This window comes from Heptranchias perlo, unplaced genomic scaffold, assembly GCF_035084215.1.
Source record: "Heptranchias perlo isolate sHepPer1 unplaced genomic scaffold, sHepPer1.hap1 HAP1_SCAFFOLD_59, whole genome shotgun sequence".
In the NCBI taxonomy this organism is placed as follows: domain Eukaryota; kingdom Metazoa; phylum Chordata; class Chondrichthyes; order Hexanchiformes; family Hexanchidae; genus Heptranchias; species Heptranchias perlo.
The window spans coordinates 52,506-65,112 of record NW_027139612.1 but is presented as its reverse complement, the minus strand read 5'-3'; the positions used below and the strand labels follow the sequence as shown (position 1 = coordinate 65,112).

Below are 12,607 nucleotides of genomic sequence, written 5' to 3'. Positions count from 1 at the left end.
GACATGACAGATCATCGACACAGATACCACCATCACACGAGAGGACACCACCCACCAGGTGCATGGTTCATACTCCTGATGAACGGACACCGCGCAACAATCGCCAAACAGGAGGGTTCTCTCCCTGTCGGGGAACACTTCAGCAGTCATGGACATTCAGTCACCGATCTTCGGGTAAGCATACTCCAAGGCGGCCTTCCAGACACACGACAACGCAAAATCGTCGAGCAGAAATTGAAAACCAAGTTCCGCACCCATGAGGACGGCCTCAACCGGGATCTTGGGTTCATATCACGCTGCACGTAACCCCACCAGCGAACAAATGTTATATGTTTTTTAATATAACGGGTCATTGACTGTCTTCCTTCTCTCTCTCTTTTTTTTCTTTTTTTTTTGGGGTTTGTATATTCGGTGGCCTTTCAGGTGACACCTTTCTGTCTGCTCACTGTGATTGCCTTGGCAACGGGCAGTAATCACCAGGCATTGTTCTGTGATTTTCAAATGTGAAGGATTCGAAAATTCCATTTCGACATTCACCTGAGGAAGGAGGAAGCCTCCGAAAGCTTGTGGAATTTAAAATAAATTTGTTCGACTATAACTTGGTGTTGTAAAATTGTTTACAATTGTCAACCCCAGTCCATCACCGGCATCTCCACATCTATTCATCGAAGCTGAGGATTGACGTGGGTTCTGGATTTGCTGAAAACTGACACCATTTTTGTTTCGGGACAATTTAACAAGGTAAAACAGTGAATGGAGAATGCAGGCATTGATCCCACTACTTCTCGCATGCTAAGCGAGCGCTCTACAATTTGAACTAATTCCCCTGCTTAGCGGGCTAAATTGCCCTTCACAATCGTCGCTTCACACTCGCCTCCAAACAGCGCCACGAATTGCCACCTCCCTGAATTTTTTCAATCCTTTGCTCCAATCCGCGGTATCGAGTATTCGCAAGTGAGCAACCGCAGAACGGGAAGGCACAGTAATCGTGAATGTTGCCGAGAAGAGTCCGAGCCTGCGGAAGGCAGACGAGGTCATCGGAAAAGAACAGCAGCCCGAGCTTGAGGAAACAGCGAGAGCTCTGTCTGTCTGTCGGTCTGACTGACTGATGGAAGGCTGATTTGCCTGCAAGTGAGTGCGGTTTGACGTGTTGTTATTCAAAGGTACGCCCTGCTGGTGAGCAGAGGCAAGTGCTCGAGCAAAACAGCCGTGTTCGGGCAGACACAAAAAGCTTTCTTGTTGAAGAAAAGAAAGGAGGTCTCCTGTGCCTCAGCGCCAACATGTTAAGCTTTTGGCTGTCTGTAAAGTAAAGAAAACGGCCTTGAGCCAATTTCTGCTGACTCCAAAAGCACGTTCGCTAGTTCCAACCAGAAACCTAAGGATGACTTTTATCTGTTAATTGTATTGCAGTCCTCCGCTGTACAAGCTGAACGATCGAAGGGAAGCAGCCAAGATTGCTCTCTTTGGTAAATATTCACTGTGCGCCTTTTGCACTGTCGGTCTCGTGGAGTCACGTGTGCATGACGGAGACTGACTCGGTTCCTGCTCATACCGCAGCGCTGTGGCAGTGTGAGCTGTTACTTTCTCTGCACAGCCTTGGCCAGTGGAGCAGGAGATACCTTGTCTCATGAAAAGTGTGAAGATTGTCTGGTCGACACCGACCTGACTGTATTGTTTTTGCAAACTGTCCACTACTTTATGACTTTAGATAGCTTGCAAACTAACCTAATTGGCAGTGCTGCCTGGCAGTCTCCACCGTTCGTGTGCTTTTCACACAGCAGGGAGTGCATTAGTTTTATTAACTTTGTAAATCCTGAGTTCAATCCACAGAAAATATATCAGGACCTGTGAAGCTTTTTTCCAAGTCTCACTTCATGTTTCCATCTTTGCTAAACACCAAAATCAAAAACTTTTGCTTACTGCAGCACGCCAAAAGATTTGCTGCTCCTTGACCTCTATTTATCGAAGCTGAGGATTGACGTGGGTTCTGAATTTGCTGAAAACTGACACCATTTTTGTTTCGGGACAATTCCCCAAGGTAAAAAGGTGAGTGGAGAATGCGGGCATCGATCCCACTACTTCTCGCATGCTAAGCGAGCGCTCTACCATTTGAGCTAATTCCCCTGCTTGGCCAATCAACTTGCCCTTCACAATAGTCGCTTCACACTCGCCTCCAAGCAGCGCCACGAATTGCCACCTCACTGAATTTTTTCAACACTTTGCTCCAATCGAGTAATCGCAAGTGAGCAACCGCAGAACGGGAAGGCACAGTAATCGTGAATGATGCCGAGAAGAGCCCGAGCCTGCGGAACGCAGACGAGGTCATCGGAAAAGAACAGCAGCCCGAGCTTGAGGAAACAGCGAGAGCTCTGTCTGTCTGTCGGTCTGACTGACTGATGGAAGGATTATTTGCCTGAAAGTAAGTGCGGTTTGACGTGTTGTTATTCAAAGGTACGCCCTGCTGGTGAGCAGAGGCAAGTGCTCAAGCAAAACAGCCATTTTCGGGCGGAAACAAAAAGCTTTTGGTTTCAGAAAGGAAAGGAGTTCTCCTGTGCCTCAGCGCCAACATGTTAAGCTTTTGGCTGTCTGTGAAGTAAAGAAAACGGCCTTGAGCCAATTTCTGCTTACTCCAAAAGCACGTTCGCTAGTTCCAACCAGAAACCTAAGGATGACTTTTATCTGTTAATTGTATTACAGTCCTCCGCTGTACCAGCTGAACGATCGAAGGGAAGCAGCCAAGGTTGCTCTCTTTGGTCAATATTCACTGTGCGCCTTTTGACACTCCCGGACTCGTGGAGTCACGTGTGCATGACCGAGACTGACTCATTTCCTGCTCAGACCGCAGCGCTGTGGCAGTGTGAGCTGGTACTTTCTCTGCACACCCTCGGCCAGTGGAGCAGTGGATATCGTGTCTAATGACAAATCAGAAGATTGTCAGGTCAACTCCTGCCTGACTGGATTGTTTTTGCCAACTGTCCATTACTTTATGACTTTAGATCGCTTGCAAACTGTCCTAACTGTGACTGCTGCCTGGCAGTCTCCATCGTTCGTACGCTCTTAACACAGCAAAGAATGCATTAGTTTTATTATCTTTGTAAATCCTGAGTTCAATCCACAGAAATGATATCAGGACCTGTGAAGCTTTTTTCCATGTCTCACTTCATCTTTCCATCTTTGCTAAACACCAAAATCAAAAACTTTTGCTTACTGCAGCACACCAAAATATTTTCTGCCCCTTGACCTCTCTTCATCGAAGCTTCGGATTTCCGTGGGTTGCGGATTTACTGAAAACTGACACCATTTTTGTTTTGGGACAATTCCCCAAGTTAAAAAAATGAGTGGAGAATTGGGTATCGATCCCGCTATTTCTCGCATGTTCAGTGAACTCTCTACTATTGGAGCTAATTCCCCACCTGTGTTGGGGAAATTGCCCTTCACAATGATCGCCTCACACTCGCCTCCAAGCAGCGCCACGAATTGCCCTCTCCCTGAATATATTCAATACTTTGCTCCAATCGGCGGTATCGAACATCAGCAAGTGAGCAACAGCTGAACGGGAAGCCACAGTGAGCGGCCTTGATCTAACTGCTTCTTATTCCAAAATCACATTCGCTGCTTGGAGCCGAAATTAAACCAGCAACCTAAGGGTGACTCTGCTTTGTTTTCCACTGTAGTCCTCTATTCTACCAGCTGAGCGATCGAAGGGAAGCAGCAAAGATCCTTCTGTTTCGTGATTGTTCACCGTTTTGAACACCCCGACTCGTGCAGTCACGTGGGCCTGACGGAGATTTACTCGGTACCTGCCCTTCACAGTAGCTGCTTTGAACTCGCCTCCATGCAGCTCCATGGGCAGCAGAGAAATCTTGCCTTGGGTTAGCCCCTCCCTGAATACAATCAATACTTTGCTCCAATCGGCGATATCGTACATCAGCAAGTGAGCAACAGCAGAACGGGAAGCCACAGTAATCGTGAATGATGCTGAGAAGAGCCCGAGCCTGCGGAAGGCAGACGAGGTCACCGGGAAGGAACAGCCGCCTCCAGCTTGAGGGAGCAGCGAGAGCCCTGTCTGTCTGGTTGACTGACGGAAGACTTTTTGTCCTGAAAGCGGTTTGACGTGTTGTTACTCAAAGGCACTCCCTGCTGGTGAGCAGAGGCAAGTGCTCGAGCAATACAGTCGTGTTCGGGCAGACACAGAAAGCTTTTAGGTTTGAGAAAGGAAAAGAGGTCTCCTGTGCCTCAGCACCAACATGTTAAGCTGTCGGCTGTCTGCAAAGTAAAGAAAAGGGCCTTGAGCTCATTGCTGCTTCCTCCAAAAGCACGTTCGCTAGTTCCAACCAGAAACCTAAGGATGGCTTTCTCGACGGATGCTGCCTCACTTGATGAGGATTACCAGCATTTTCTCTTTATATTTCACATTTCCAGCATTCGCATTATTTTGCTTTTGATTGTATAAACCTCGCCCTTAAAAACCCCATCACAGAATTATCAGCAAGATGGGATTTCAATGGCGGATGAGATTACCCAGAATGTCCCGCGCGGTAGAATACGATCTATCTCCATTCGAAGGGGCGCAATGCGCAGGTGCGGCAAGGGCCGACGGCCGGAGAAATCAGCGCCTTGGAGAGATAGAGGGGTTTCTGGGGCGCGGTGGATTGTGGGCTCTGCGGCCGCCATTAGTCGCAGGTTTTGGGTCAATGTTCGATTGCCCGCGTCGCCCACAGAACCGATTCTGGAAATACAGACTGAGAAATTCAGAGCGAGTTTGATGAACAGACACTGACCGTACAATGTAGAACAGATTTTCTGAAACTATTTTTCTCGTGACCCAGTGGAAGAAAAACACTTCCCCCAGAGACCCCAAACAATAATAACTTCAGACTGGAGTTTGCATCAAATCCCAATAAAGGTCAGTCCATGCTCGCTCTTCACTTCACTTCAAGTAATAACCAAAATTAGACATCGACGTTGCTTGAAAAACATTTTAAATACAGTATAAATACAGTAAAAGAAGATTAGGTTGAGTTTCACTTCCTCAATGTGAGGGGTGGGTCTGTCAGTTGGTCATGATCTCGTTCCCATCTGGATCACAGGATGAAAGTGCTTCACGCATCTCAGGTGCGCTTTTGAGTTTCTTTCTCTTGTTTTTAACCTTGTCAAAGTCGAAAATCCCATTTCGCACAGGTAGGTTGATGTGAACGGCAGCAACAACAGAACACGAATCATAACAGAGGATATTCTTTGAAAGCACTGATCCAAAAAGATGACAATCTGAATGACTTGTGGCGTGTTTTCAATGTGTTCACAGGTGAGTCGCACCGGCTCGTTTTCTTGCTCAGGCATCAAGTTTAGCCTCATTATTGATTCAGGATTTCCCAAAGCAAAAGGATTTTCACCCAACGCTTTTCCTTCAAATTTTCAAATCCCTCTACAGGGAAGTAGCGACTAAAATGGTCAGACAGAGCAGCGAGATGTAACTGTGTGACACATTTCATTTCATTCCCTTTATCTTCATTGATGCTGTTCTCCTCAATGTGTTGTAACAGTGTGAAGCAGGAAATGAGCTCCGCTCCCATTTCTGATCATAACTCTTCAAAAACCCTGTATTTCAGTGAGCTTCCTTTAATGAAAAACCCCTTCTCATTCCAAGCCATTATAGAGAGTGCGGTGCCCAGAACTGAGCACGGAACTCCAAATGATGCCTAACCAGAGCACTGCTTTTTTTCCAATTCCCTTGAGATAAAGATCAAAATTTAATCTCCATTTTAACATTGTTTTAGTGAATTAGTGATCACTTTTAGTGATTTCTGTATTGGACCCCCTAAATCTCTATCCTCCCCCACAGTTCCTAGCTTCTTGCCATTTAGAAAATACACTGATCTATCGTTTTATGGTCCAAAGGGATGACCTCACAGTTCCCCACGTTGAACTCCATCTGCCACAGTTTCACCCATTCACTTAATCTATCAATGTCCCTTTGCAAATTTCTGCTCCCATCTACAATGTTTACTGTGCTACCTAAATTATTGTCGTCAGCACACTTGGAAATAAAGCTCTTTACATAAGAACATAAGAAATAGCAGCAGAATAGGCCATATGGCCCATCGAGCCTGCTCCGCCATTCAATAAGATCATGGCTGATCTTCGATCTCAACTCCACTTTCCCGCCGATCCCCATATCCCTTGATTCCCCTCGAGTCCAACAATCTATCGATCTCAGCTTTGAATATAACTCAACGACTGAGCATCCACAGCCCTCTGGGGTGTAGAGAATTCCAAAGATTCACAATCCTTTGAGTGAAGAAATGTTTCCTCATGTCGGTCCGAAATGGCCGACCCCTTATCTTGAGACTATGAGCTCTAGTTCTTGACTCTCCAGCCAGAGAAATCAGACTCTCAGCATCTACCCTGTCAAGCCGTCTAAGAATTTTATACATTTCAATGCGATCAACTCTCATTCTTCTAAACTCCAACCAATATTGGCCAATTTTGCACAATATTTCCTCATACTACAATTGCAGCAAGACCTCCTTACTCTTATATTCCAACACCCTTCCAATAAAGGCTAACAGATCATGTCCCTTCCTCACTCTTATTAGACCCTTGGTAACTCAGTATTTCCAGCATGTTTTTCCTCTTTTCCTTCGATTGGGAAAAGAAATGAAGGTTGATAACATTTTACTATAATTACACTCGATTATGAACTGCATCAAATTCGATTGTAAACTTAAGAGTTCCTGATGGAAATAAACTAATAAGCACACTTAATTGCGATGGCCGGGAATCGAACCCGGGTCAACTGCTTGGAAGGCAGCTATGCTCACCACTATACCACCATCGCTGAAAATAATCAACAATAAAATAGTTCCCAAACATCAGATCCTGAACAGACACTGCAGGCTGTTGGATTTTGTTCTTCATTTGAACTGGTTTCTGACGGATCCTTTCTCGCTCTGTTGCAGTTCCTGTTTCCGCCCAGTAGATTTCACCAACCCCCAATCAATGGAAATTCCACACCAGCCAGTAATTCTTCACCTGATATCGGACTGAAGAGACAGTCGATACCTGCAATACTTGACCAGCTGGAAATACATATTACCACAGCTCACATCAGCCTTTGAGTAAAGTTAAATAATTCCATTAAATCAGAGACCTGACAACCAACTGGGCAGGAATGGCAGCTTAATATTCAAGTCTATAAGATCTTTAGAAAGGACAGGGAAATAGGGAAAGGAGGAGGAGCAGCAATATTACTGAATGTCAATATTACAGCAGTTCAAAGATAGAATATCAGTGAGGGTGAGTGGGCAGTGTAAACACTCTGAGAGAGACCCATCACAACTGCCCCCACTGTACTCCTCCAGAAGGTATAAGAAGGGCGAGTGCGGGAGGATTTCTTCATTCTTTGTGAAAGTGTTTGTGAGATTGTGGAAATGTCTGGAAGAGGAAAAACCGGCGGTAAAGCTCTGTCCAAGGCCAAGTCTCTCTCATCCCAGGCCGGACTGCAGTTCCCTGTTTGCCGTGTTCACAGGCTCCTGAGAAAGGGGAACTATGCTGAACGTGTGGGTGCCGGAGCCCCGGTCTATCTGGCTGCTGTGCATCAAGTATCTGACGGCTGAAATCCTCGAGCTGCCCGGCAACGCGGCCCGGGAGAAACAAGAAGACCCGCATTATCCCCAGACACCTGTGCAGCTGGCCATCCGCAACGACGAGGAGCTCAACAAGCTGCTGGGACGTGTGACCATCGCTCAGGGTGTTGTCTGATATCCAGGCCGTGCTGATGCCGAAGAAAACCAGCATTGTAAGCTCCAAGAGCAAGTAAACCGGCCAAGGCTTAATCTGATAACCCAAAGGACAGGACCAACCTTATTGAAATCTTTGAAGAAGGAACAGAAAGTGTAGACAAGTTTAATGCAGTAGATGTGATATACTTTGGTTTTCCGAAGGCCTTCTATAATGTACCACATTGTAGACTCATGGCTAAGTTCAGAGCACGTGGAGTCAGGTCAGGTGGCAGAATGAACAGTAAGTTGGGTACAAAATTGAAAGCCGAGAATAGAGGTTACGGGTCGCTCCTCAGAGTGGCAAAACGTGGGAAGTGGAGTTCCAGGTGATGGGACCACTGTTCTTCACAATTTACATGAACGATTTGGATTCGGGAATCGGAAGTACAATTCCAAAATTTGTGCACGACACCAAATTGGGGGATTTAGTTAATACAAAGGAAGAAAGCATCACAATGCAAGAGGCCATTAATAAACTTGCAGAATGAAGAATCAGGAGGTCACACATTGCTTGGAAAATAAGAGTCTAAACGGGATAGAGGAGCAAAGGGATCTAGTGGGACAGATACACAAATTACTAAAAGTAACGACCCAGGTTAATCAGGTCATGAAAAGACAAATCCAACACTATGATTCATTTCTAGAGGGATAGAGTTGAAAAGCAAAGAAGTTATGTTAAACTTGTATAGAACCTTGTTTAGACCAGACTTGGAATACTGCGAACAGGTCTCGTCTCCATATTATAGACATCGGGGCATTGGAGAAGGTGCAAACAAGATTCACAAGGATGATACCAGAAATGAGAGGATATTCTTATCAGGAAAGACTGAACAGACTGGGTCTCGTTTCAGAAGAAAAGAGAAGGCTGAGGGTTGATCTGATCGAGGTTTTTAAGATAATGATAGGGTTTGTTCGGATAGATGTAGAGAAAATGTTTACACTTGTGGGGAGTCCAAAACTTTAGGTAATAAATATAAAATATTCACTAATAAATCAAATAGGGAATTCAGGAGAAATTGCTTTACCCAGAGAGTGGTTAGAATGTGGAACTTGCAACTACGAGGTTGTATCTGAGGCAAATAACAGAGGGACATTTAAGGGGAAGATAGATCAGCACATGAGGGAGAAAGGAATAGAAGGATATGCCGATAGGGTTAGATGAAGTAAGGAAGGAGGAGGCTCATGAGCAGCATAAACGCCGGCATAGACTAGTTGGGCCGAATGGCCTGTTTCTGTGCTGTAGGTTCAATGTAACTCGATGTAAAGGCTCCTTTCAGAGCCACCCTCTGTATCTGTGAAAGGGCTGGTTACTGTCTGAAGGGAGACGCTGATATCACGCTACCAGTGTGGCTCTGAGCTGCTTTTGTCTCGTTGTGGAGGAGATGAGGTATTAATGGGACTGGAGTCGGGGCAGTGACCACGGTCCGGCACTTTAAACGGTGACTTTTTGACCCCAGCCCACACATCACCAGATTTCTTGTATTTATTTAAACTACTTGCCATGCTGGGCTCGTAAAGAATCACCAGAACTGCTTGACTAACCTTTCTACATCTGTGGAATTCAGCGCTTCGCTCCATTTCTGTTCTATTTTGTTGGATTATTTACATAACGCATCAAACTCACTGGGGAATCACTGAAATGTAACTCTGTACAGAAACAAATAACAGTGAATTGCCTGGTGCCCAGGAGATCAGGAACATTACTCGCCTTTCGTCCTGTTAACGAGTAAACCGTGTTTAGAGTCCACCGACCCGCTTTGGTTCCATATGGGGGATGAAACAGAGAAATCGGGAGGGGAGGAGACAGTCAGAGTGACAGAGCGGAGAGCGGCCTCTGATCTTCCAGCTCCATCTCCAGTTCTCTCCATCCGACAGTTTCAAACCGTTTATCGATAATAGAACCGAACCTCAGCGCTCCGCACAAACCCTGACAGACCCGGGCTTCATATTCAAGGGTTCCCAAAACCCGAAGCTTTCAAATAAGCCCCGTTACAATGAAAAATCGTTAATATTCCTGACTAAATACAGTCCATTCAATAACAAGTCAACTCGGCTCCTCCATTTCAGTCTGTTTCCCTGTTCCATCTCCCCACACATCCCCTCCCAGACGGGTTCAGCGTTTTACAAACACCTTATTCCAGCTTATTTGGAGAATCTCATGTGTTGGGGTTTGAGTTATGACGCGGAGATTCTCCGCCAGTGTTACCGTCTCACAGAGACTCTCGCCCTGAATCTGTGAAAAGATTATGACCATGAACTGGGACTGGAGCCGAACACATCCCCAGTTACAGTGAGGCCCGGCCCGGACATCTCATTCTCTCAATTTTATATCAGACAGTATCCCACTTTCATGTCCAGCAATAGAGAGAGAGAGACAGTATCAGTCTTAAACTCCCTATCTGTGTCCAAATCACGCTCAATAGCAGTATCCACCTTCATATACAGCACCAGAGAGAGAGAGAGGGAGGCAGACACGGTGAGAGAGACAGAGAGAGCGGTGAGACACAGTGACAGACAGACGTTAACAGTATTAATTCCAGACTGACCGGTAAAGTGCCGTTTTATCCAGAAAGATCGCGTTGGAGAGACAGAAGATGCCATCTCATCTCTCACTGATATTGTACAAGGGTCAGAAACACTATTAATCCCACACTCAGGGACAGTACAGAGAGGGACAGAAACAATGGGCCACATTTAACCCTCTAATGCCTGTTGTACTATCTGCAGTTTTACAGCTCAGGGCTGTTCGATATTACTCTCAGTGATCTACAGTTTCACTCCGGTTAAATTAATCTGCGACTGTTGCTGCCTGATATTAACCCTACACGGTCCCAGCAAATACACCGACTCCCACTTTCCTCCCATGTTTCTCCAGGATTGGTTTGAGAAATCCTCTCTCAGTCACACATTATAGGGGCCATTAATGAAGAGAATCATTTGGCTGATTTCATAGCCGCTCACTTTATCTCTGAAAGGCTCTTCACCATGAAAAGACCCCGAGAGAAACAGCAGGGATGGAAACATGTACTTTAATAGTTGGAGATTGTAAAGTCAGTCTGGATTCCAGCGTTAGGCACTGGTGGAATCCCATCTGTTTCCCATTCTGGTGCCTGTTCCTGAACTGCCTGTGGACCCCATTCCCTCTGACCTCTCCCCCAGCCCCACTTCCTTTGCTCAGACTCGGAAAAATTCCACTTGGGGAAAGTTTCCATCGATTTTTGGATTGGGAATTGTGGGCGCCATTCCCTCAGTGAGCGGAAGAAGATGGTTTAAAACTGCCGGGAATGGAGAGATCACGGCCACCGGCGGAAGGGAGCAAAGAGCAGCCTCGTTTCAGCAGCTCATCGCTTCGGGACCGTGTCCGCAGATGGGCTCAGAGATCGGCATTGAGTCGGGGGGAAGTTCAGGGGGAGTCCGGGGGATGTTTGTAAGAGGCGGAGTGGATCAAGAACTAGTCCCTGAACATGGAGTGAGAGGGGGAAGGGAGAGGTCATTCTCGGGCTGTGTGTGGACAGGGTGTGTCCAGGGGAAGCGAGAGAGAATGGGAAGAACCTGCTATTAAAATCATTGCTGCTTTCTCTCCCCAAACCAGTTGTGAATATAAATCAACGACTGAGCATCCACAGCTCTCTGGGGTGCAGAGAATTCCAAAGATTCACGATCCTTTGAGTGAAGAAATGTTTCCTCATGTCGGTCCGAAATGGCCGACCCCTTATCTTGAGACTATGAGCTCTAGTTCTTGACTCTCCAGCCAGGGGAATCAGACTCTCAGCATCTACCCTCTCAAGCCGTCTAAGAATTTTATACATTTCAATGCGATCACCTCTCATTCTTCTAAACTCCACCGAATATTAGCCAATTTTACACAATATCTCCTCGTACTCCAATTGCAGCAAGACCTCCTTACTCTTATATTACAACACCCTTACAATAAAGGCTAACATATCATTTCCCTTCCTCACTCTCATTCGACCCTTGGTAACTCAATATTTCCAGCATGTTTTTCCTCTTTTCCTTCTGTCGGGAAAAGAAATGAAGGTTGAAAACATTTGACTATAATTACACCCGATGATGTTTCGGAAACAATATCTAACTGAACTGCATCAAATTCGATTGCAAACTTAAGAGTTTCTGATGGAAATAAACCAATAAGAACACTTAATTGCGATGGCCGGGCGTCGAACCCGGACCAACTGCTTGGAAGGCAGCTATGCTCACCACTATACCACCATCGCTGAAAATAATCGAAAATACAATATTTCCCAAACATCAGATCCTGAACAGACACTGCAGGCTGTTGGATTTTGTTCTTCATTTTAACTGGTTTCTGACGGATCCTTTCTCGCTCTGTTGCAGTTCCCGTTTCCGCCCAGTCGATTTCGCTAACCCCCAATCAATGGAAATTCCACACCAGCCAGTAATTCTCCACCTTACATCGGACTGCAGAGATAGTCGATACCTGCAATACTTGACCAGCTGGAAATACATTTTACCACAGCTCACATCAGCCATTGAGTAAAGCTAAATACTTCCATTAAATCATGACAGAGACCTGACGACGAACTGGGCAGGAATGGCAGCTTAATATTCAAGTCTATAAGATCTTTAGAAAGGACATGGAAATAGGGAAAGAAGGAGGATCAGCAATATTACTAATGGTCAATATTACAGCAGTTCAAAGATAGAATATCTGTGAGGGTGAGCGGGCAATGTAGACACTCTGAGAGAGACCCATCACAAGTGCCCCCACTGTACTCCTCCAGAAGGTATAAGAAGGGCGAGTGCGGGAGGATTTCTTCATTCTTTGTGAAAGTGTTTGTGAGATT

General features: G+C 45.8%; 2 non-coding genes across 2 annotated transcripts; both read right to left on the bottom strand.

Annotated features, from left to right (window-relative positions):
* Positions 1-6,766: 6,766 nt before the first annotated feature.
* Positions 6,767-6,838, bottom strand: trnag-ucc (transfer RNA glycine (anticodon UCC)). Its single transcript has one exon. It is a non-coding gene; the product is annotated as a tRNA-Gly (tRNA).
* A 5,106-nt stretch (positions 6,839-11,944) lies between these two features.
* trnag-ucc (transfer RNA glycine (anticodon UCC)) lies at positions 11,945-12,016 on the bottom strand. The gene has a single exon. It is a non-coding gene; the product is annotated as a tRNA-Gly (tRNA).
* Between the last annotated feature and the right edge of the window lie 591 nt (positions 12,017-12,607).